The following is a 26979-nucleotide window of genomic DNA, read 5'->3' as shown; positions in this document are numbered from 1 at the left end:
AATGTTACCTCTGGAGTCTCCAAAGGATCAGTTCTTTATCCACTCCCATTTCTCATTTCCATGCTATCCCTTGGTGAAGGCACGATGTCAGGTTCCACATGCACACTCAGGATGGCGTTAGGCTCTGCCTTTGCCCTCCGTTTCTGTGTTGCCTGACTGCTTATAGAATAGAATCATAGAATCTCTACAGTGCAGAAGGAGGCCATCGAGTTTGCACAGGCCCTCTGAAAGAGCAGCCTATCTGACCCATTCCTCTGTCATATCCCCGTAACCCCACCTAACCTGCACATCTCTGGACACTAAGGGACAATTTTATCATGGCCAATCCATCTAACCTGCAAATCTTTGGACTGTGGGAAGAAACCCACGCAGGCACGGGGAGGAAGTGCAAACTCCACACACAGTTACCCGAGGCCGGAATTGAACCCGGGTCCCTGGTGCTGTGATGCAGCAGTGCTAACCACTGTGCCACCATGCCGCCCAAACATTCAATCCAACATTCAATCATGGCTGAGTCACAATTTTTTCCAATTGAACATCAGCAAGATCAAAATCATTGTCTTTGACTCATACCATAAAATCTGTTCCGTTGCCACTAATTCTATCGCCCTCCCTGACCATTATGGTCAACTGAACCATGTTTGTAATCATGGTGACTTATTTGACCTCTATAACCTGGCTCGTCTGATTTCAAATCCTCATTTGTACTTTTGTTATCCACAGACACAACCATACAAATGCTCTCCTGGCTAACCTCCATCTTTCACACTCCATAAACCCAAGCTTATCTGAGACACTGCTGCCCGTCTCCTAAAACTCAGTACCACTAGGCCATGGCCCCTGTGCTCACTGACCCATACTGGCTGCCAGTCTACCAGAAACATGATTTTTTAATTCTCCATTTAAAATTTAAATTCAAATCTCTCCAGGGCCTCGCCCCCTCATATTTTTGTAATGTGCTCCAGTCATACAACTGTCTGAGAATTCTGAACTCCTCAACTCTGGTCTTGTGCATTTCCCCACTCCCTTTAGCCCACCATTGGCATGGTGTCTTCAGCTGTCTCAGTCCTACGCTCTGGAAACTTCTTTGTAAACCTCGCCTCCTCCATCTCTCACTCTGCTTTTAACACCCTCCTCAAAACCCATCTATTATACGTCCAAACTTTTTGTCCAATTATACTTCTGCGAAGAACCTGGAGACACTTTCCTTGAATAAAGGCAACAAATAAAAGCAAACTGTTGCTGTTGTCATCCAATACCATTTCCCCCTGAGGGAAGACGCCAAATTCCTACCATCTGAAACCTACATCTTTCTCTCTCTCTCTACTGTCGCGAGTTAGCAGAGTCCTGGATCTAAAACTGAACTCTGATCAGAATGAATTATTTGCTGATATATGAAATGAAATGAAAATCGCTTATCGTCACAAGTAGGCTTCAAATGAATTTACTGTGAAAAGCCCCTAGTCGCCACATTCCGCCGCCTGTTCGTGGAGGCTGGTACGGGAATTGAACCGTGCTGCTGGACTGCTTTGGTCTGCTTTAAAAGCCAGTGATTTAGCCCAGTGTGCTAAACCAGCCCCTCCTATAACCAACCCTACCTATATTTAGGTAGAATGCCTTCCACATGTGATGCCAATCTAAGAAGCAGAAAATAAAACTTTGTACTGTCTAAAACTATGAATTGAAACAATTAAATGATTTATAGAAAGCTATACAGTATAACACAAAGTGTAATCTATGATGCATAGAACTATGATGAATGTTTAAGACTCTATTATTTTTATTGCCACTTTTGACAAGTGCTTGAAATGAAGCAGTCTCTCATCATCTGAAGGAATTGCTTAACTTTATACGCGGTAGATATATTTTGGCCAAATACAGAACCAGGGAAGCCTGTGGGCCTTTATACATCTTAGCTCCTTTTACCTGGAAGCATCTCTTTGAAGATTATTTTCAGCACCCAACTTTAATAAGTTTCCAAAGCACACACAACTGACAACGCCACAATAGCTTTATGAAATCAAACGAGTTACCTTTTGGAAGGCCAACACACGACAACAGTTGGAAACAACTTTCCCAAACAATATCAAACTTTAAGCATCCTGAAAATAATTATTAACCCATGACAGGATATAATGTTTAACATTGCGAAGAACAATTTGCTACCTTTCAAAGAGAACTGTGCTAATTTAGAAAAAAACACATGGTCCTCGAAAAGCACAAAGAACTCACTCACCCTGCAGAATGTTGTTCTGGTGGGCTTCTTTAAAATTAAACTAACCAAATGGAAGAACCTTATAAACTTAGCACTATGACTGGAGAGAGAGCATCTTGATGTGGATGAGGAGACGTCGTTTACAGTCTTATCACCAGAGGTAGCTAAATTTGAAATTGTATATTAAGCACATAACACAAGAGGCATTTCAGCCCGTCAGTAAAGTGTCTTAAGTGAAAATTTTCCATGAGTATTTTGGTACCATTCCAGCAGCAACTCTGCACCTTTAATTTTAACAGAACACACACCTACTGAGTGTTTACTTTTGATATCAGCCCCCATTCTGGTGCAGGTATTTACAATCAGTGATTGATGCCCCAGTGGCAGCCATCTGGATTTTGGGGTGATTTGTTTATAACTGGCACATCTCTTAAAACAAAACTTCAGCTGCTGACAACCGTGACAACTGTGCTTAAAGTCAGGTTCAACAGGTTGAATGACAGCCAAAGAAATCTCAAATCAGATGATTAGTGCTACTTTTCTGAAGCACAAGCCAAGTCGTACAAAAGCACACTGTGCAGTCAAAGAAAGAAAAACAAATTGCCAACAATAAAAACATAACTTGAATTTGTATTCACTTTCCTGCATAGTTTCTTCATAATTAGATTCTAGCACAAATGGATTTTCCTGTCACTTTTCCTGCATGGTTCCAAAGGATTCAGTAAAGTCACTCCTGGTGTCAGAACACCTCTGGTTGCTACTGTTCACAATCTTTTTTTAAATTCAGCAGCAATTTAGCATGGTCAATCCACCTACCCTGCAAATCTTTGGATTGTGGGGGTGAGACCCACGCAGTCACAGGGAGAATGTGCAAACTCCACACGAACAGTGAACCAGGGTCGGCATCGAACCCAGGTCCCAGCGCCATGAGGCAGCAGTACTAACCACTGCACCACTGTGAGGCCCACGCCACCTAGAAATCTAATGGCTTTGGTGTAGTCCTGTCCAGCTTTAATTTCTTTCTGTTAGTGTTAGATGCCAGTCTTCAAATATTCCAACATAATGAAAATGTATATCACTTCTGCTGTTCTCCAATCTTTTCCATTTTCACAACTCTGTCTAAAGAAATATTTCAGATACATTTCCCAACCCCTATCCTGTGGCATACTTCTCTCCCTTATAGTCAGCTACCCAATGTCATGATCAAGATGGGTGACCCATCTTGGCCTTCTCCTGAGGTTACCATCAATACAGACGCAAGTGTTCAGCCAATTCGATTAACTCTACATGATATCAATAAACGGCTGAAGACGCTGGGATACAGCAAATACTGGGTCCTTACAAGAGTCCTGCAGTAGAACTGAAGGCCTGTGCCCTGGAACTAGCCGCAGTTCAAGAAGGTGCTTCACCATCACCTTGTGGAGGTCAATTAAGGGTGGGCAACAAATACTGGCCTTACCAACAAGGTGCACATCCCATGAAAGAACTTTTAAAAAAGGACAGACCCCAACTTGCTGCAAAAAGGATCCTAGGTCACATTTTTTGAACAAAAATAGGGAATTCTATCACTATCCTGTGGGGCATTTGTTCCCTAATCAACACCATCAGAAACAGTTTCATGTTTGGGATCTTGCTATGAAAAGGCTCGACTGTTGCATTTTCTTACAATACAAAACAAAACTAAATCATTTGTATGTAAAGTGCTTAGAGATGCCATAAACATCCCGGTGCTATATAAATGCAATTTTCTCCTTCTGCCTGTAGTCGGTTAATTGTTTTCTGATGCAGCTGCAGATGAAACCTATGACCTCAAGGTCCAACAGAGACGCTGCACTAGTAAGCATTACCGGACGCTATTTCCACTTCTCCAGAGATGTAGCACAATCCCAGAAGAAACAATAGGACAAGAATATCATTACTCCTATTTAACCATCTCAAGTTAACCAATTAAGCATTTTGCAGATGTCTGTGCACTTGTGTGTTTTTTATCTTTGTGTTTTGTGCATATTTCCAAATAACTTCCAGTTCTGCGGCAGGATCTAGACCTGTAGCAAAGACAGAAAATGCTGGGAAAGCCCAGCAGGTCTGGGGGACATCTGTGGAGAGAAACAAATTCGATGTTTCAAATCCAACCAATAGTTCCAAACAAGAGTCATATTGGATTTGAAACGTTAACTCTCTCCACAGAAGCTGCCAGACCTGTTGGGTTTTGCCAGCATCCGCAGTGCTTGTACGCTAGACCTGAAATGTTCACTTGCCTGTTTGTCTCCACGGATGCTTCCTGACCTGAACATGACCAGCATTTTCTGCTTTTGTCTGATATTCCCACTTGCTCCATTAAACTTTTAAAATCCTGTTACAACAGCTTAAAAAAAAAAACGCTTCCTCGAAACAACTGCAGCGAGACTGTGGAGGATCAATGGGTAAACCACAATAATTATAGCCTGCAACATATTTGGAAGTTATCGTGTTGATCAAATTATTTTCTATCAATATTTATTTCTCAGAGAACAGCTAAATTTGTTCTTCCTTACTCCCTGTTGAAAGAGAAAATATTCACACTGCATAACCCTTTTATATTGCAGAATTGAATCGCACCTAGTACAGTCTATTCCAGAATGGACTGAGTACAGAAGGGAAATTGTTCCACGTTCATTATGGGGTATAATACACTGCGACGATTGCAGTCCAAACATAATGACGCACATTTCTGACTGTACACAAGCAGTGTCTGGAGAAGACAGTGTTCGCCTGCATGGATGAGGTGAGCGCTTGGTTCAGCTGCATGGATGAGGTGAGCGCTTGGTCCACCTGCAGATGGGAGGAAAGCTGCAGGCAGCCTCACTGGAGCAGCACTCCAAATCTGCCTTCTTGGTTTAAACATAGCAGAGCAACTGCAGTCCTGGGTTTCATCAGCAGCGACAGCAGAAAACAATTTGCCGAGTATTTGGAAGAAGAAAGTTTTGCATTTATATAGCACCTTTCATGTGTTCACGACGGGCGGCACGGTGGCTCAGTGGGTAGCACTGCTATCTCACGCCGCTGAGGATCCTGGCCCTGGGTCTCTATCTGTGTGGAGTTTGCACATTCTCCCCGTGTCTGCGTGGGTCTCACCCCCACAACCCTAAAATGTGCAGGTTAGGTGGATTGGCCACGCTAAATTGTCCCTTAATTGGAAAAAAATAAATAATTGGGTACTCTTTTTTTTTTTAATTTTAAAGGAGGAAAAAGTGTTCACGATGTCCCTCAGGACTCTGCACACAAATTATTTTTTTGGTGTGTTGGGGAATGCAACCTCTGCAAAGCAAGATCCCAAACATGAAGCATATTCTGGTGATGATGGTTGGGGAACAAATGCTCTGCAGGATCATTGAATCATAAAATCCCGACAGTGCAGCAGGAGAATATTGATAGAATTCCCTGATCTTATTCAAAAAATGTGCCATGGAATCTTTTACGTCCATAAGTAGACGGAGTCTCAGTTTAATATATCAGTTCAGCTGAAAGATTGCATGTTTAAAAAATAGCAACAATCCCTCTGTGCTGCACTGGAGTTCCTGGCCATATGCTCATGTCCCAGGGTATGGTTTCTGTTCACAACCTTCTGACCACTGGGCCAAGCTGACACTTTACACTGGAATGCAATGAGTGCATTCGCACAACATTACATTTGTGAGACAGATCTTCTGCAGCCAAGTCGTTTTGCTGTCCCAGCACAATGATTGGGTCCTCAGTTAAGGTTCTGTGTGAGCAAGGTCTGAAGGACGGCGCTTCTTTGCTCAACCTTGGCTTTCAGCAAACTTCCTCCATCCCCAGCTGCTTGCACTCCTTTAAACCAGTGTTGAGAGCTATGGCTAAACGAAAAACCTCACATTTCAGCACCTCGTCTTTAAAGCATCGTAAAGGCAGGTGTGAAGTTTTCTTTGGATAGGTAGAAAAATAAATGTGTAAATATATTCCCCAAGAATGCACAAGTGGGGGGGGGAAAAAAACATTGTCCAACCCTATTCTTGGACATTCTTTAACATATGGAAAAATGTAATGCTGATTAACTGCATCCTCACTGTCTTGTAGCATTTGATTCAGCTCCATGTTCTGTTCTAATCAGAGCAGCTCCAAGTACCCGTAACTTGAGGCTTGTTTAGTGAACAAGGGAACACAAACAAGACAAGCAGCTGGAGTGGCCCCCGTACTCGATGGTGCGCATCTTCCCCCTTACAGCGATGAAGGCCATTTTGTCAGGCAGCAGAGAGGAGAACAAAAGTGGCTCTGAAAACACCGTTACAGACAGGCAGATAACAAAGTCTAGATGTACAGCTAAAATTACCAATTAGTTTACCAATTGGCTGCAACGGATTCGATTGGTTTGTAATTAATTCTAGTTACTGGCGCATACAGCAGGATGGTTGGCGCCAACCCTTTGTCCTGTTGACACACAATACCAGTGCACAGGACCCAAGGGTCCTGGACATCAATACCTCTCTCTACCTCACCTACAGCAGTCAGTGCAGAAGATATATCCTGTGGTGCTGAAACAGTGGAAAGTTGTGCTGCAGAAGAAGGCGCTGACAAGAAAGGAACCTTTATGGGCTAAGCTGTGTAACAGCACGTTTCATGCTAAAATAAACTCCACTGGATTGTGAGACAGGTTTTCTTATGTATGAAGGGGATTTATTTTCTGACGGTCAAGTCTGCCACACAGAAGCAACACTGAAATACAACTTTTCAGACAAATTATCATCCACCGGAACATTCTTTACCCTAGAAAATTGATCATTCTTTTCATTTCTTTCATTGGAAATGTACTGCGACGAGTCAACAGCAGCTTCATTCATAATAAAAGGTACAGCACAAGTAACACACACAAGGACTGTCGCGAGATGGTCCAATGCAAGTACACTTCCTTTACAAAGTACAGTACTGAATTGCAGAAGCAGTTTGCTTCGACAAGAAAAACTTTGCAAAACGACAAGATAATTTATTATTGTTGATCATTTCCAACTATTTCCTAATCCAGTTCAGAGACAGCTAATTAGAGGGATGGATAGGGGAATGGAGGGAGGGAGGGAGGGAGGGAAAAGAACTACCGCAAAGGTTCACCACAATTTATATGTTTTTGAAAGGGAACTTTCATTGAGGTCAGAGGATTTTAAGTGGACTAATGCATTCTTTCATCCTTTGTTTACTCCGTATATACTTGAAGAATCTAAGATCATTATGTGAGATATTCACAGGAATTCTATATTTAATGTTTCTTTTGACTTCCATAACTTTTTCTTCTGGTTTTGAATGTCTGAATAGCTTACCTCACCCACTTGGAATTGCAGATAACAGCTTGGAAACAGGTCGTTTGGCTCAGTCTACGTTGATGTTTATCCTCCACACAAGCAGAAGTCCTCATCTTATTTGCCTGTCTTGTTCCTAAATCCCTTTATCCCATTTTCCTTCAGCCACCTATTCCTTAATGTTGACATGATCCAGGCTTCAATCACCAACTTCTGTATTGCCTCACGATCTGGTATAAAGAATTTCTTTCCTGTTCTCTATCCTAAATCTCTTTACCTTCAATCTTGTAACTATGGCTCCTTATCCTAGACTGTTCAATCACTGAAAATAGTCTCTTTCTAACTAGGCTATCCCATTCCTTCATTGTTTTACTCACTTCCCTCAAATTACTCTTTAAACTTTTCTTTTCACAAAAAAAACCTAGTAGATTGCTTGTACGTTTCAAAACTCTTCTGCTCACATCCAATATTATTCTTCACATCATTTACTCAATCATATGCTTGTACCAATGATTTATAATTGGCTGGAAGATAAGAGTAAGGATAACTAACTGGCAGCATGTAACATGCTGTGTGCCTGAAGGATGTGCTGGGATCATGGTTTTACATTATATAAATTAATGAAGAAATATACACGAATGATAAAGGAATAGAAAGGTGCACACCCAAATTTGCACTATGTTAGAAGGCACAGTAAATTGTGTGGATGGGAAGAGGAGGTTACAAATGGGCAAGAGACAAACTAAGTGAGTGGGCAAAGGGGGAGTGGGGTTCAAAGTGACAAAACACAAGATTATGTGCTTTGGGTCTAAGAAAGACAAATCAGTATATTCTTTATGGTGAGAGACTGGAAGGTATGGAGGAGCAAAGGGTTTTAGTTGTCCATATACATAAATCATTAACAACTAGTGCGCAAATACAAAGAGTAGCACGGTAGTTAGCACTGTTGCTTCACGGCACCAGGGTCCCAGGTTTGATTCCCTGCTTGGGTCACTGTCTGTGCGGAGCCTGCACGTTCTCCCCGTGCCTGCATGGGTTTCCTCTGGGTGCTCCGGTTTCCTCCCACAAGTCCCGAAAGACGTGCTGTTAGGTGAATTGGACATTCTGAATTCTCCCTCAGTGTACCTGAACAGGTGCCGGAGTGTGGTGACTTGGGGATTTTCACAGTAACTTCATTGCAGTGTTAATGTAAGCCTAGTTGTGAGAATAATAAAGATTATTATTATTTAAAAAGACTATTGGAATGTTGCCCCATTTCTCAAGGGGACTGAAGTGATGCTTCAAATGTGCAAAGCCTTGGTCAGACCCACTCGGAGTACTGAGTTTTGAGCACCAAGCATCAGGAAAGGCATTTTGTTTTCGGAAGAGTTAAAACAAAGATTCACCAGAATAATGTTAAATTATGAGGCAAATTGGATAAACCTAGCTTGTGTCCTTTGGAGTTTAAGGGCAATCGAATCTAGGTATTTACAATGATTAAGGGCCTCAACAGGATATAATAGAGAAACTGTTTCCTCTGGTGCAGAATCCAGAACAAAAGGGTGTAAGCTTAAAATTATGGCAAGGTATTTTACAACTGAAATCTGGAAAAACTTTTTCCGCACAAACTTGGAACTCACTCCCCACCCCCCTCAAATCTGTGAATGCAAAGTCAAATGAAATTTTCAAGACCGGATTGATAGATTTTTGTTACCCAGTCAATATTATATGTTTATTAAGGTATAAGGATGTGGAACAAAGATAGGTAGTAAATGGAATTAAGATACAGTTCAGCCATGGGCTAACTGAATGATGGAAAGGCTCAATGAGCTAAATGGCCTCTCCTTTTTCGGCTGTCTATGCTGCCCATTATATACCTATACGTAGCAAGAATTGTAGCCTCACCAACAGTTTCAGTTCCTCCCATCGTCTACCATAGATCTGCCACTTTTCATTGTTTCAATTAACCATTTAGTTCATCACCTATTCTGATGCAGGGTTGTAATTTTTTCCCACCATATGGGCGACACTGTGGCACAGTGGTCAACACTGCTGTCTCTCAGCGTCAGAGACCTGGGTACGATTCCGGCCTTGGGTGACTGTGTGGAGTTTGCGCATCTCCCCGTGCCTGCATGGGTTTCCTCCGGGTGCTCCGGTTTCCTCTCACAGTTCAAAGCTGTGTAGATTAGGTGGGTTACGGGGATAGGGCGGGGGAGTGGGTCTAGGTTGGGTGCTCTTTCAGAAGGTCGGTGTAGACTCGCTGTGGAGATTCTATGGACTCCATGGAACATAATAATAATCTCTTCAATTAAGTTACTGTGAAAAGCCCCTAGTCGCCACATTCCGGCGCCTGTTCGGGGAGGCTGGTACAGGAATTGAACCCACGCTGCTGGCCTTGTTCTGCATTACAAGCCAGCTATTTAGCCCAGTGTGCTAAACCAGCCCCATCAAATGCAAAGAGAGGATTATAACAATTGTATATATTTAACAAGTATTTCATGTGCATATTTTAATAAAAATTCTGGAAACAGTTCTAAGTATCCTATTATAATATTCAATAAAGTTGTTAATGTATACCAACACAAAAGAAGCCTTAAACAAGAGGATTAATGTTTCTGCATTCCTTCCAGCTAGCTGAACATGGCATACAAAATTGCAATTCTTCCGAGGCGGTTAGATAACTTAGTGAAAACGGCCAGGCCTGAAGTGTTAGCTATCAGAGAAGGAAACTTAAACAGTAGCTTTTTTCCCCCTACTCATTCAAGGGGTGTGGTTTTTGCTGGCTAGGCCAGAATTTATTGCCCGTCCTTAATTGCTCTTGAGACGGTGGTAGCAAGCCGCCTTCTTGAACAGCTGCAGTGCTTGTGGCATAGGTACACCCACTGTACAGTTAGGGAGGAATTTCCAGGATTTTGACCCAGCGACAGTGAAGGAATGCCGATATATTTCCAAATCAGGATGGTGAGTGACTTGGAGGGGAAGTTCCAGGTTGTAGCGTTCCCAGGTATTTGCTGCCCTTATCCTTCTAGATGGTAGTGGCCGGGGGTTTGGAAGGTGCTGTCTAAGCCTTGGTGAATTACTGCAATGCATCTTGTAGTTGGTACAAACGGCTGCTAACTTGCTTTGATGATGAAGGAAGTGAATGTTTGTGGATGAGATACCGATCAAATGGGCTGCTTTGTCCTGGGCATTGCTGAATTTCCCATGTGTTGTTGGAGCTACATTCATCCAGGCAAGGGAATGTACTCCATCACACCCCTGACTTGTGCCTTATGGACGAGGGTAGGTTTTGGGGAGTCAGGAGGCAAGTTACTCGCCGCAGGATTCCTAGCCCCTGACCTACTCTTGTGGCCATAGTATTGATATGGCTAGCCCAATTAACTTTCCAGGCAACGGTAACCTCCAGGATGTTGATAGTGAGGGATTTAGTGATGCTGATGTCGTTGAATGGACTTCTGGTGGAGGCCATGGTGTGAGTGGTCGCACACAGAGCAGCTCCTGCTTGAAAGTGTAGAAAAGAGCTCCTTTTACCCAAAATCGTGCGTAACTTCGATGGAAAAGTGTAACTGAAGGTCGGAGGAGAAGTTCCCCCCGGGAGTGGTATGTCTGCTGGTTACCAAACCCGGTAGAAGGTGAAGAATCTGGCCAAGGAGTTGGAAGAGACCTGTGGCACAGTAGCCAGTTTAAAGATGGCAGAGGGGGAAGGGTCAGTGAACCAAAAGGGGCAGTTGTCGGCGGCCATATTTTGAGAAGCAAAATGGTCCGAGGGACGATTATCTCATTCAAGGCACATGTGGATAGGGAAAGGAGAGAGGAATATGAACGGCTAATGAACAAGACAGTTGAGTTAGATAGGGAGTACTCGAGGGCGCCCACCACGGAGGTGAGTAGGAAAAAATTGCAGGGGCAATTTGATAGATTGACGACGGGAAGTGGGGAGGGTGGTAGGACAGCTGCGTAGAGCGAGGGAGATACAGTACAAATACAGGGAGAAGGCAAGTTGAATGTTGGTGCATCAGCTACAAAGGCAGGCCGCATCCAGGGAAATATTGGAGATACAATTGGGGCAGGGGATGTGGTGTCGGAGCCGGGGAAGATAAACGAGGTGTTTAGGGATTGTTATAAGGAGCGGACCTGGGGGTGAAGGTGGGGACATGGGACGGTTTTTAGACGAACTGGAGTTTCCACAGTTGGAGGGAGAGAAGAGGCAGGCACTACAGGAGCCCTTAGGGCTGAGTGAGGTATTGGACATTATAAGGGGTATGAAGTCAGGGAAGGCCCTGGGACCCGGTGGTTACCCGGCGGAATTATATATGTTGTTTGCGACGGACCTGGCACCACATCTCTTGGGGGGGGTTTAATGAGGTGTTGGAGAAGGGAGAGCTGCTGGTGACAATGACGTAGGCAACGATCACATTGATACAAAAGAAGGGGAAAGACCCATTGGAATGTTGGTTGTATTGCCCATATCGCTGTTAAATACAGATGTGAAAGTACTGACTAAGTTGGTGGCGGGAAGGATGGAAGGTTGTGTCCCGGGGGTGGTTGCGGAGGACCAAACAGGCTTCGTAAAGGGCAGGCAGCTTTCTAGTAATGTAAGGAGGCTGTTAAACGTGAACATGACCCCGTTGAGAGTCCATGGTGTCCATGGATGCGGAGAAGGCATATGACCGGATGGAGTGGGGGTACCTGTTCGATTTCCTGAGAAGGTTTGGGCGAAGTTTGTGGTATGGGTGCGCCTGTTATACGTGGCACCGATGGAGTGTGTGCGGACCAATGACCTGAGCTCTCAAAACATTCAACAGCTCAAGGGAAGAAGGCATGGGTGCCCGCTGTCGCCACTGTTGCTTGCGCTAGCGAGGGATTACGAGGGGCAAAGGGAGCTTCGGGTATCGCTATACGTGGACAACCTACTATTGTATGTTTCGGACCTCCTGGAGAGCATGAAGAGGATCATGGGCCTGCTGGGGAGATTTTAGGCGTTCTCAGGGTACAAGCTAAATGTAGGGAAAAGTGAAGTGTTCCCGGTGAAAGAGTTGGGTCGGCGAGCCAATCTAGGGGGGTGGCCACTCAAGGTGGCCAGAGACACGTTCAGATACCTGGGAATTCAGGTAGCGAGGGAATGAGCGATGCTACATAAATGGAATCTAATGAAGCTGGTGGAGGTTAGGGAGGATCTGAAGAGGTGGGACACGCTACACTTGACACTGGCAGGCAGGGTCCAAGTGGTGAAGATGAACATTCTGCCGAGGTTCCTGACACTTCTGATCTTTGTACCACGGCCTTATTTCAAAAACTGGATATGCTTATCTCAGACTTTGTATGGGCAGGGAATGTGCCATGGGTTAAGAGGACCCTGTTAGAGACAGAGGCAGTAGGGAGGGTTGATGTTGCCGAACCTGCTATTTTATTACTGGCCGGCGAACGTGGAGAAGGTGAGGTGGTGGCGAAAAGGAGAGGGGGCAGAATTGGTTAGGATAGAGGAAGAATCCTGTAGAGAGCCCAGCTTGTGGGCTATGGTGACAGTGGCATTGTCAATGACACCAAGAAAATACACAGAGAACCCAGTGGTGCAGTCCACAGTAAAGGTCTGGAACCAGCTAAGGAGGCATTTCAGGATAGTAGGGAAGTCGGTGCTGGCGCCGTGCGAAAACCATGGTTTCGAGCTGGAGGGTGGGAGAAATAGACGGTATGTACAGGAAGTGGAGAGAAAATTAGTCAGTCTACAAAATTATGAGGGGCATAGACAGAGTGGATAGTCAGAGGCTTTTCCCTAGGGTAGAGGGGTCAATTACTAAGGGGCATAGGTTTAAGGTGCGAGGGGCAAGGTTTAGAGTAGATGGACGAGGCAAGTTTTTTTTACACAGAGGGTAGTGGGTGCCTGGAACTCGCTGCCAGAGGAGGTGGTGGAAGCAGGGACGATAGTGACATTTAAGGGGCATCTTGACAAATACATGAATAGGATGGGAATAGAGCAATATGGACCCAGGAAGTGTAGAAGATTGTAGTTTAGTGGGGCAGCATGGTCGACACGGGCTTGGAGGGCCGAAGGGCCTGTTCCTGTGCTGTACTTTTCTTTGTTCTTTGTTTGTTTGTAGAAGTGGGGCTGGGTAAGATGAGGGATCTATTCCGGGAAAAGAGGTTTGCCAGTATAGAGGGACTGAAGGAGAGGGTAGAGCTCCAGAGAGGAAGTGAGTTTAGGTATCCGTAGGTAAGGGACTTTGCGCAGAAGGTTTGGAAAGAGTTCCCCAGGTTGCCGAGGTACACCCTGTTTAAGCGACTGCTGCTTCCCGATGTGGAAGGGGAGGACAGAATCGGAGGCACATACGGGTGGCTGGGAGAACAGGGAGGTGAGCAGGTGGTGAAGATTAAGGAGAAGTGGGCTGGGGAGCGGGGAGGGAAGATAAATTTGGGAAGTATGGAGTGAGGCGCTATGAAGGGTAAATGCGACCTCCTCGTGCACAAGGACGAGCCTGATATAGTTCAAGGTAATACACAGGGTACATATGACTCGGGCAAGAATGAGTAGGTTCTTCCAGGGAATGGCAGACGAGTGTGAGAAGTGTGGGCGGTGACCAGCGAATCACGCACATATGTGCTGGGGCTGCGAAAAGTTGGAGAGATTCTGGGCGGGAGTGATCACGGCGCTAACAAGGATAGTGGGGGTGGAGGTTGAGCCGGACCCTTCAGTGGTAATATTTGGGATATCGGTGAGGCAGGAGCTGATGGGAGAGGAGAAGGCCGGTGTTGTGGCCTTCGCCTCTCTGATTGTCCGGCGAAGAATTCTGTTGGACTGGCGGTCCAGAGGTGGCAGCCTGGCTGGGGGACTTGTATGACTTTCTTCGGCTGGAAAAGATTAAGTACGAATTAAGGTGTTCAGCGGAGGGCTTCAAGGCAAGGTGGGGGTGTTCGCGGCCATGTTTGAGGAGCTGTTCGTCGTGGGGGGGTATGAAAGGGAAAACTTTGTACAAACTGTATAGTTGTGTGTTTTTGCTCCCCAAATTGGTTATGTTTTGTAACCTTTTATGTGAGTTTGGAATAAAATGCATTTTTAAAAATTAAATGGTAATGCCGCTGAATGTCAAGGCATCCTCATTGGAGATGGTCATTGCCTAGTAATTATGTGGTATGATTACTTGACACTCGTCAGCCCAAGCCTGGATATTATTCAGGTCTTGCAGCATTTGCACATGGACTGTTTGAGTCATTTCAAATGGTGCTGAACTCCTGCAGTGATGTCCTGGAGCTGAAGTGGCAGACCTCCAACAAGCCTTTGTGTTACGAATGACTCCAACCAGTGGAGAATTTTCTCCAATTCTCACTGTCCTATTTTTTTTCATGCATGGAACGATCTGCCTGGATGGTACGCAGAACAATACTTTTCATTGTACCTTGGTACACGTGACAATAAATCAAATCAGCGAATGATCGTACTTCAGATTCTTCAAAATTTAATCTTCATAGTATACAGCCAACTCTAGTCATTTTAATCCTGTCAACATACTAACTCACTCAATGAGCTATTGAGCAGGACAGCAAAAACTTCCTGAATGAAGTGAAGCTCATCCATCACCTGAGGCAAGAATTGCATTTGAACTATTTCATCTTCATGCCAAAGAAAATGGGAGGATGCTTCACTGTGCAGGTCACACAATTAGGGCAGAACATGATTACTTTAGCTGTAAGCTTTGTCGCAAGTGCAGAACCCTGATGAGGAGCGGTGGGCTGCAGGGGGCGTGGGTGGTATTGGTAAACGTATACGCCCCGAACTGGGACGATGCTGGATTTATGAAGCGTATGTTGGGGCGCATTCCGGACCTGGAGGTAGGAAGCTTGATAATGGGGGGGATTTCAACACGGTGTTGGACCCAGCATTAGATCGCTCCAGATCTAGGACCGGGAAGAGGCCGTCTACGGCCAAGGTGCTTCGGGGGTTTATGGACCAGATGGGGGGAGTGGATCCGTGGAGATTTGCTAGGCCCCTGGCCAGGGAATTTTCTTTTTTTTCCCACGTACACAAAGCCTACTCCCGGATAGATTTTTTTGTTCTGAGCAGGGCGCTGATCCCGAAAGTGGAGGGAACGGAGTATTCAGCCATAGCCATCTCAGACCACGCCCCGCACTGGGTGGAAATGGAGTTGGGAGAGGAGAGGGACCAACGCCCGCGGTGGCGTCTGGATGTGGGATTACTGGCGGATGAGGTGGTGTGCGGGAGGGTACGGGGGTGCATTGAACGGTATTTGGAGGCCAGCGACAACGGGGAGGTGCAGGTGGGGGTAGTATGGGAGGCGCTGAAGGTGGTGGTCAGGGAAGAGTTAACCTCCATCAGGGCTGACAGGGGAGAAGAGAGGGGGCAGGGAAAGGGAGAGGTTAGTGGGGGAGATCTTAAGGGTGGACAGGAGATATGCAGAGGCCCCTGAAGAGGGACTAATTAGAGAGAGGCGAAGTCTCCAGACGGAATTCGACCTGTAGACCACAGGGAAGGCAGAGGCACAGTGGAGGAAAGCACAGGGGGCGACGTACGAGTATGGGGAGAAGGCGAGCCGGATGCTGGCACATCAGCTCCGTAAGAGGATGGCAGCAAGGGAGATAGGTGGAGTAAAGGGTGGCAGGGGAACTACGGTGCGGGGTGCAGTGAAAGTAAATGAGGCATTCAAGGCCTTTTATGAGGAGCTGTACAAATCTCAGCCCCCAGCGGGGGAAGAGGGGATGCGACGATTTCTGGATGAACTGAGGTTCCCGAGGGTGGAGGAGCAGGAGGTGGCTGGTTTGGGGGCGCCAATTGGGTTGGAGGAGCTGATTAAAGGACTGGGGAGCATGCAGGTGGGGAAGGCCCCGGGACCAGATGGGTTCCCGGTTGGGTTTTACAGGAAGTATGCGGACCTGTTAGCCCCATTGCTGGTGAGGACTTTCAATGAGGCAAGGGAGGGGGGGACCCTGCCCCCGACAATGTCCGGGGCGATGATTTCTTTGATCCTGAAGCGGGACAAGGACCCACTGCAATGTGGGTCGTATAGGCCGATTTCGCTCCTTAATGTGGACGCTAATTTGCTGGCAAAAGTGCTGGCTACGAGGATTGAAGACTGTGTCCTGGGGGTGATTCACGAAGACCAGACGGGATTTGTAAAGGGCAGGCAGCTAAACACCAATGTGCGGAGGCTCCTAAACGTAATTATGATGCCATCGGTGGAGGGAGAGGCAGAGATAGTGGCAGCTATGGACGCGGAGAAGGCCTTTGGCCGAGTAGAGTGGGAGCCCTGTGGTTACGAATCGGCGGAGGTCAGAGTATTTTCGGCTGCATCGAGGGACGAGGCAGGGGTGCCCCCTGTCCCCCCTGTTGTTTGCATTAGCAATTGAGCCTTTGGCCATGGCATTAATGGAGTCCAGGAAATGGAGGGAGGTGGTCCGAGGGTGAGAGGAACATCGGGTGTCGCTGTATGCGGACGACCTGTTGTTGTATGTGGCAGATCCAGTGGAGGGGATGGTGGAGGTCATGCAGATCCTAAGGGAGTTTGGGGACTTCTCGGGCTATAAGCTCAATGTAGGGAAAAGTGAGCTCTTCGTGGTGCGTCCAGGGGACCAGGGAAGAGGGATAGACGACCTACCATTGAGGAGGGCGGAAAGGAGCTTTCGGTACTTGGGGATCCAGGTAGCTAGGCGTTGGGGGGGCCCTGCACAAACTTAATTTGACGCGGCTGGTGGAGCAGATGGAGGACTTCAAAAGATGGGATGTGTTGCCACTCTCGCTGGCGGGCAGGGTACAGTCGATTAAAATGATGGTCCTCCCGAGGTTTCTTTTTGTGTTCCACTGCCTTCCTATTATGATCACCAAGGCCTTTTTTAAGAGGGTAGGCAGGAGCATCATAGGTTTAGTGTGGGCAAACAAGACCCAGAGGGTAAGGAGGGGGTTTCTGAAGCGTAGTGGCGACAGAGGAGGGCTGGCGTTGCCGAATCTGGGTGGCTACTATTGGGCAGCCAACGTGGCGATGATCCGTAGGTGGGTGATGGAGGGAGAGGGGGCGGCATGGAAGTGGTTGGAGATGGCGTCCTGCAAAGGAACGAGCCTGAGGGCGCTGGTGACGGCACCGCTGCCGCTCTCACCGACAAGGTACACCACGAGCCCGGTGGTGGCGGCAACGCTAAAGATCTGGGAGCAGTGGAGACGTCATAGGGGTGAGATGGATGGGAGCCTCGGTGTGGTCCCCGATCCGGGAGAACCATCGGTTCGTCCCAGGACGGATGGACGGGGGCTTCGGAGCTGGCATCGGGCAGGGATCAGAAGGATGGGGGACCTGTTTATAGACGCGACATTTGCGAGCCTAGCGGCGCTGGAGGAGAAGTTTGGGTTACCCCCGGGAAATGCGTTCAGGTATATGCAAGTGAGGGCGTTTGTGAGGCGGCAGGTGAGGGGATTCCCGTTGCTCCCGACACAGGGGATTCAGGACAGGGTGATTTCGCGTGTATGGGTCGGAGAAGGCAAGGTTTTGGCGATATATCAGGAGATGAAAGAAGAGGAGGAGGCTTTGGTAGAGGAGCTGAAGGGCAAATGGGAGGAGGAGTTGGGGGAGGAGATTGAAGAGGGTCTGTGGACTGATGCCCTGAGTAGGGTTAATTCCTCTTCCTCGTGTGCCAGGCTTAGCCTGATACAGTTTAAGGTTATTCACAGAGCGCATATGACAGGGGCGAGGCTGAGTAGGTTCTTTGGGGTGGAGGACAGATGTGGGAGGTGCTCAGGAAGCCCAGCGAATCACGCCCATATGTTCTGGTCGTGCCCGGCACTGGATGGGTTCTGGAGGGGTGTCGCGAGGACTATGTCTAAGGTGGTGAAAGTCCAGGTCAAGCCAAGTTGGGGGCTGGCACTATTTGGGGTGACAGACGAGCCGGGAGTGCAGGAGGCGAAAGAGGCCGGTATCCTGGCCTTTGCGTCCCTGGTAGCGCGGCGGAGGATCTTGCTATTATGGAAAGACGCAAAGCCCCCCAGTGTGGAAGCCTGGATAAATGAGATGGCAGGGTTCATCAAGCTGGAGAGGATAAAGTTTGCCTTGAGAGGGTCTGCGCAGGGGTTCTTCAGGCGGTGGCAACCCTTCCTAGACTATATCGCGGAGCGTTAGATGGAGGTCGGTCAGCAGCAGCAACCCAGGGGGGGGGGTATATGGGTGGGCGGGGAAGGGGGTTTTCCGAGGGGCACTTGAAAAAGGAAAAACATAAACATATGAGAAAGTCAATATGTGCGGGAGGAACCCATTGTACAAGTTCTGTATTATGTTGGATTGATATGTTTATGTTTTGTTCTGCTACTTCTCTTTTTTTTGTTACGGGGGGGGGTTTAAATGGTTGAAAATTTTGGATAAACATTTTTTTTTTTTAAAAGAACCCTGATGAGAACAACAAAAGGACTAAACATTTCAATGCTGTGATGACAGCTATACTACCACACAATACAGGAACATCGGATTGAAGCCAAAGGATTTAACCATTGCGCAATGCCCTTTTGGCATGATTTTCATAATTTTTTACCGCAAATGGTTTCCATCATTACCAACAGGTCCGTAACCATCATGTAACTCAACGAGCTGTCTCCAGGCACAAGACAGGTTTGGAAGGACAAAAAAAAAAGTACAATTACATTGATTAATGCCCTTTTGGCATGATTTTCATAATTTTTTACCGCAAATGGTTTCCATCATTACCAACAGGTCCGTAACCATCATGTAACTCAACGAGCTGTCTCCAGGCACAAGACAGGTTTGGAAGGACAAAAAAAAAAGTACAATTACATTGATTAATGTTTTGTGCAATTCTAGTGGACTTGGTAGAAAAATGTCACACATCACCGAAGATACTTCAACAAAATGGTAGAAAAAATTCTGCAACGGTAGATTCACGATTATACATTTCCATAACTCGTTTTTGAAAAAAGATACTCATGACAACATTGTTAATACATCATGTCAGTGACTCGTCTCATCAAATATTATCCTAAAAAATATATTTTATCCTGGGATATGATTTCAAATGTCAAAACAACAATGGCAGAAAATATTGAATCAGAAGACCCAAGTTTGAATCCCACTTAATTTAGCAGCCTAGGACTAGGAGCCCACCAACTACCAGCAGATTGAGATAGCTACAAAGGAATTCAAGTCTCAGGACATCCTCTCCATATCAAAACTAAATGGCAAAGCATGTTGGCAGAACTGCAGACTTTAAACTATAATTTAAAACTATAGTCTTTAACTTAATATTTTGGTCAGATGACAAAAAAGTGCAAGACAACACCATCCAACAACACCATCCTGATGTTTAACTTAACAAATGTTGCCTTCCCATTGCAATATCATGGAATCATATAATTTGCAATGCAGAAGGAGGTCATTCAGCCCATGGGGTCTGCACCGGCCCTTGGAAAGAGCACCCCACCTAAGTCCACACCTCCACCCTACCCCACTATCCCCATACCTCCACCCTATCACTTAACCCCAGCTAACCTTTTTGGACACTAAGGGCAATTTAGCATAGCCAAGCCACCTAACCTGCACAACTTTGGACTGTTGGAGGAAACAGGAGCACCTGGGGAGAACGTGCAGACTCCGCACAGGCAGTGACCCAAGCCAGGAATCGAACCTGGGACCGTGATATACTGCAGAAAACAAATTCATTGCAGTTTTATTTTGTTCCACGTTATTAAAAAGTACGTTGTAAATTATTCTGTAACTTGTGCCTCTACAGATGTGCATTTTCCACTACTTGAAACTAAATGTTGTTGGGTTTGGCCAAGTACTTTAAGATTTGCATGTCTGTCCCATACCGAGACATTTTTACTTTACAGTTCCAGACAGATTTATTGGTGGAATACAGCAAGCAAAATGGAATAACACTAATATTCATAATTCTTTATTGGTCAATATACAGATGGAATGGCCAAGGGCAGGAAGGAGAACGGTTAGCACATAAAGGCCTGTTTGACATCACTTGTAGTTATTACTACAGAGTGCATTTATAAAACCCTCAGGGTAACCTGGCCACGTGAAATAAATTGTCTGTCTCCCCGTTAGCTACTACAGTCATTTATTATCTGATCCATTAGCCTGGAGCATCAAGCTACTCACAGTTGAATGCATTTTGTGGCTTAAATATGTGAATTTTGAGCTGTTCACTGCCATTGTATAGCCTACGGCACTGTCTCGAGCTAGGAAAGAAAAATATACAACCCGGCTGATCTTCTTACATGGCAAACAGTCCGTAACCTAACCACAATCTTCGCATCTGCACATGCAACCACAACAGGACATCAGAGTCCCTGTCAACTGAGCATATGACATTATACAGATTGTCAGAATTACACTGTAATCAATAATAATACAGGCCTATTAGAAAGTGAAACGCACCATGTATGTATCTACCAAAATTAAACAAGAACACAGAAGGACCGTTGTTACCTCCCAGATTACTTTCAAATCCTTGGAAGAGTTTTATATTCTGTAACAAAATAATTAGAATGCTTGCAAATCACAGTTCAACTAAAATGATCTCCATTCATGATTCAAACAGTTGTTTTCACATCCTCTGTAACATGGAAGGATTTGCAGGCTAATAAACTGTGTGGTAGACCACATCATGAACGTTCCTTCCGTGGCCACAGCCACCTTTGTACCAACTGGTAAAGTGGTTAATCCTAGATGGTGGGATAATTTAATGAGCTTCCACACCCCCAAACAATGGGTGAAGAGGCACCCATGCCCACCAGCCACAGGCATCTCACTGAATATCAACCCAGGATTGAGAGGCAGAGCTCTTGTTTCCACTCAACACAAATGTCTGGGGCGAGGTTCGAATCCTCCGTCTCCTGGCTCAGAGGTGGGAATCATATGCTACCGCTAATGGAATAGCTTGCTCCAATTTAGACAGCTGATGCAGTTTCATACCCAACTTGCTTAACAGTCAACGAGAATGAACCAACATACCTCTCTGCTTGCAACATCATGAAATTAAAGACATCGCTTAGGTCAGGAGAACTGCTTTCTGCAGAAAAAGCCACCACATTGCCTACCTCAACTCAAATATGACAATTTTGAGTCAGTTAATACTCCCTACAATGGAGTTAATGATTTATTCCATTTGTCATGGGAGTGTCCCTTTAAGAAATGTTTTTGTCTTATCACATGGCTTCAGTGATGTCATTGTGTGGGTGGAGCTGGGCTGTGGCTCTGTGGAGTTTTTACTTTGAGTTTTGGACTGGTTTTGAACTGCACAGGTTGAAAGTTGTTTCTCTATCTTCATTTTAAAAGCTGTTTCCTGACTACTTGGTAACTTAAAAGAGATAATTGCTTTCTGGAAGGAATGCAAATCTGCTGTTTGGAAAGAGTATCAATAACAAGTCTTATACCAGTCAGAATGCAGTGTGCTGGGCCACACTTTTTAAAAGGGGTTTCTGGTTTTACTTCAATTTTGTTATTGAATTGGAACAGTTAAGGGGGAATTCTTTAAGGGTTCTACATAGATTACTGTAGCTGAGTGGGGTCTTTGTGTTTGTAGTTGATAAAAATTCTTGCATGTGTGTGTTTATACAAATGTTAACTAAATTTGTAGAATAAAGCTTATTTTTTGATTAAAAGCGCCCAAGAACTCTGTTGAATAACACCTGAAAGGCAGGTTCTTGTGCTCATCCTAGCCAAATTCAATAAACAGTTGGAGGTCAGGTGAACTCCATAATATACTTTGGAGTTTTCTAAACCCTGGCCCATAACACAATTAACCAATAGCAACTTTGGGGCAGACATGGTAGGCCAAATGGCCTCCTTCTGCACTGTAACAGTTCTGTAGTAATGCGATTTTGCACAATTTCCTCCAAAAATAGTAACACAACTCCACCATTTAAAAAATGCACAATGCCAGTTTCTAGCAATTCATTCATGCCTGTGAATGACCAGTGTGGAAAAAGAATGTAAACATACACAGCCTTTTAGCATGTTCTCAGAACAAACCAATGAAGGTCACAAACAAATGGATTACTTTTGAATTAGTCTTTCTTGTTTTTTGAGTAAACACACCAGAGTTCTGAGATGCCGAGGGATCTAGATGAATCGCAAAAGATTAGTATGCAGGTACAGCAAGTAATTAGGCAAGCTGATAGAATGTTATAGTTTATTGCAAGGTGAATTTAATACAAAAGTAGGGAGGATATGCTTCAATTATACAGGCCATTGGTGAGATCACATCGGAGTGTTGTGTACAGTATTGGTCTCCTTATGCAAGGAAGAATGCAAATGCATTGAAAGCAGTTCAGAAAAGGTTTACTAACTTAATACCTGGGTGGATTGGGGTGGGGGGGGGGGGGGGGGTTGTTTTATGAGGAAAGGTTGGATCCTGCATCCACTGGAGTTTAGAAGAGGCCAACAAAAAGATCTTGAGGGGTCTTGACAGGGTCAATATGGAGAGGATATACCTCTTGTTTGAGAATCTAGTACTAGGGGCCACTGTGTAAAAATAAAGGATCAACCATAGAGAATTGCTTTCTCTCAGAGGATTGACAGTCTTTGGAACTCTCTTCCTCAAATGGTGGTAGAAGCCGAGTCTTTGAATATTTTTAACAGCAGAAGGGGCGGCACGGTAGCACAGTAGTTAGCACTGTTGCTCCACAGCACCAATGTCCCAGGTTCGATTCCAGGCTTGGGTCATTGTGTGTACGGAGTCTGCACATTCTCCCAGTGTCTGCGTGGGTTTCCTACAGGTTCTCCAGTTTGCCCACAGTCCAAAGTTGTGCAAGGTAGGTGGACTGGCCGTGCTAAATTGCCCTTAGTGTCCAGGGAGATTAGGTGGGGTTACGGGGATGGGGTGGAGGTGTGGGGTTGAGTGGGGTGCTCTTTCCGGGGGCCGGTGCAGATTTGGCCTCCTTCTGCACTGTAAGTTCTATAAGTAGATAGATTCTGGATAAGCAAGGAGGTGGAAGGCGATCAGGGGTAGGCAGGAATGTGGAGCTGAGGTCACAATCAGATCGTCCATGATCTTATTGAATTGCGGAGCAGACTTTGAAGGGCCAAGTGGCCTACTCCTGCTCCTAATTTGTATGTTCAGATGTACACCAGCCAACTTTCACACAGCAAGACCCCACGAGCAGTGGATTAGATGAATTGCCAGTTCAACTATTTTCATTGATGTTGGTTGAGGGAGGAATGTTGACCAAGGCATCAGGGCAAACTCCCTGAGATACTTTATATCCATCAGAATGAAATGAACAGGCAAAGAGATTCAGTTTAACAGTTCACCCAAGAGATGGCACCTCCAGCAATGAATATCTCTGCATTGCACTGAAATGTTAGTCTAGATTATGTATTCAAATCCAAGTAGAGCTTGAATCCGTAACCTTGAGGAAAGATTGCTACTGAGTGAAGCTGACACTAAGGTGGAATAATAAGCGGAACTTACATTTTCAAGCCCTGTTTACAGCAAATGCATAACAAATTATTTTCCCTCAGTCCTGCATAACTTAGAACTGAGAGCAGAGCAACAACATTTCTAATTTAAAAAATTAATTGACTTAATGAAACAGCAGCACTGCAAAGTTCAAAACTGCTCAGTGACAGGGGTAGCAAAGCCTGGTCCTGAAAATCCTTCTGATTGGCAAGTTAGACGAAGATGAATTAAGAGCAGAGTCTAAAAAGAGTTTATAATGAGAACAGGGTTATCAAAAACTGGGCAGATAATGCACAAGGAATTACATGCCACCCATGCACTATTTAAAATTGGTCGTCAATCTCACTTTATAATCAGACGTCTTGCAGGAATGTTGTGATATGCCACGTACTAGGAAGGGTTAAAAGCCCAATTCAGACATGAAGCAGGAAACAAAAGAATTCCCAAAGAATGCTGAACCTCAATACTGCCATCTACTGTAACCAAACAATGCATTCACTGCAATCAACATTTCCCCAGCCAACAGCCACTCACTTCTGTTCGGAAATTGAATGCAGACAAACTCGCACAACCTAAGTTAAGCAAGAAAGCAGAAAATGTTGACAGTGACAGTCAAGGAACGGCAATATATTTCCAAGTCAGGATGGTGAGTGACTTTGGCGGGGAACTTACAGGTGGTGGTGTTTACATGTGTCTACTGCCCTTGTCCTTCGGATGGTAGTGGTCATGGGTTTGGAAGGTTCTGCCAAAGGAGCCTTGGTGAGTTCTTCCAGTGCACCTTGTAGATGGTACACACGGCTGCCACTGTGCGCCGGTTGTAGAGTGAGTAGGTGTTTTTGGAAGGGTGGGCAATCAAGCAGGCCACTTTCGTGGATGGTGTCGAGATTCTGGAGTGTTGTTTTGAGCTGCATGTTTCCAGACAAATGAAGAGTATTCCATCACACTCGTGACTTTTGCCTTCCAGATGGTGGACAAGCTTTGGACTGTGAGGAGGTGAGTTCCTCGCCGCAGGCATTGTAGCCTCTAACCTGCTCTTTTAGCCAAAGTTTTTATATGGCTGGGTCCAGTTCAGTTTCTGATTAATGGTAACCCCCAGGATGTTGATAGTGGGGAACGTAGCGATAGTAATGCCATTGAATGTCAAGGGGCGAAGGTTCAATCCTTTTGTAGGAGGTGGTCAATTGCCGGTACGGTGGCAGAGTGCTTAGCACTGTTGCTTCACAGCACCAGGGACCTGGGTTTGATTCCCGGCTTGGGTCACTGTCTGCACGTTCTCCCAGTGTCTGCATCGGTTTCCTCCGGGCGCTCCGTTTTCCTCCCACAAGTCCCGAAAGACGTGCTTCTGAAGCAAATTGGACATTCTGAATTCTCCCTTTGTGTATCCGAACAGGCACCGGAATGTGGCGACTAGGGGATTTTCACAGTAACTTCATTGCAGTGTTAATGTAAGCCTACTTGTGACACTAATAAAGATTATTGTTATTGCCTGGTACTTGTGTCGCACAAATGTTACTTGCCACTTGTCGACCATGCCTATTGTCCATGTCTTGTTGCATTTGGGCACGGACTGCTTCATTATCTGAGGAGTCGTGAATGGTGTTGAACATTGTGCAGTCATCAGCAAACATCCCCACTTCTGACCTTATGATGGAAGGAAGGTCAGTGATGAAGCAGCTTAAGATGATTGGGCCTAGAACACTACTTGAGAAACTTCCTGGAACTGAGACGATTGACCTCCAACCACCACACCCATCTTCCTTTGCACCTGGTATGACTCCAACCAGTGGAGAGTTTCTCTCCCACCCCTTTCCTCCATTGACTCGAGTTTTTTGGGGCTCCTTGATGCTATACTCATTCAAATGCTGCCTTGATGTCAAGAGCAGTCACTCTCATCTCATCTCTGGAATTCAGCTCTTTTGTCCACGTTTAATTAGGTCAAGGAGCTGAGTAACCCTAGTGAACCCAAACTGATAGTCAGCGAGCAGGCTCACTTTGCATAACAACTCATGTAAATCTCCGTCGCAGCGGACATACCCCTTTCCGTCAGAATGCTAATTCAGTCAATATATAATTCACCTCTTTAGCTTTGGATCTAAGGATGTGACAAGATGCTATGCTCATCAAACACTCATGGAAAATTGTAGTTTCAATGCTGCCGGAATCAGAGAAAGCTTCTGCAGAAAACAACCATTCAGGCTTAAACATGGAGGCATAAGGCTAGATGATCCTGTTCATTCTTTCGGGAAATGGAGGTAGTTATATGAGCTCGGATCAAGAATAAGACAATTATACATATTCTGTACATTCTATGTAAACTGCCTTCTTCCTCATTCCATGCTCAAGTCTTTCATATATTTTCTGAACATTTTTAAAAATCAGTTTAATAATTACATCTATCACTTATACTTCGATTGTTTCAATCTTCGAAAATTGTGCAATTTTTTTGATGAACAAAATGATTTCCCATGTTTTAATATTTATATTGTAGATTCCATACTGCACACCATTCAGAAATATGTTTTCCTGTTTGGTTGGGGGGAAAGAACAGCTCCGCTCATAGGCTTTACATAGCAACATCATTCCTTTGAGAATTGATTAAAATTACTTGATTCGATTGTGCTAATTAAATCCTAAGCAACATGAAGCATGAAACTAAGAGTGGCAAGGTGGCGCAGTGGTTAGCACTGCTGCCTCATGACGTTCAGGACCCGGGTTCGATCCCGGACCCGGTTCACTATCTGTGTGGAGTTTGCACATTCTCTCAGTGTCTGTGTGGGTCTCAGCCCCATAACCCAAAAAGATGTGCAGGATAGGTGGATTGGCCATATCTTTTTATTAAAACAGTAAAAAATATATACAAGGCCAAACGGTACAAACATTAATTTTGTGTTGGAGAAACAGGGTACCCTCCCCTCAGTACCAATGTACGGGGAGGGGGGGTTGGATACTCTGATTATTAAAACAGTTCACAACACGTTTCATGCTAAATTGCCCCTTAATTGGGGAGAAAAATTGGGCACTTTAAATTTTAGGGGGGAAAAGCATGAAACTAAGCACAAATCCTTTTCATGATACTTGGCAGCGTTA

General features: G+C 45.3%; 1 protein-coding gene across 2 annotated transcripts in view; it reads right to left on the bottom strand.

The window, feature by feature from the left end:
- scaper (S-phase cyclin A-associated protein in the ER) overlaps positions 1-26979 on the bottom strand; it is a 464954-nt gene that overhangs the window by 400081 nt on the left and 37894 nt on the right. The window lies entirely within an intron of this gene.

The sequence above is a fragment of the Scyliorhinus torazame genome, chromosome 30, assembly GCF_047496885.1.
Source record: "Scyliorhinus torazame isolate Kashiwa2021f chromosome 30, sScyTor2.1, whole genome shotgun sequence".
NCBI classification, from domain to species: Eukaryota; Metazoa; Chordata; class Chondrichthyes; order Carcharhiniformes; family Scyliorhinidae; genus Scyliorhinus; species Scyliorhinus torazame.
The sequence above is the reverse complement of the archived record's forward strand: the minus strand, read 5'-3'. Positions and strand labels throughout refer to the sequence as shown.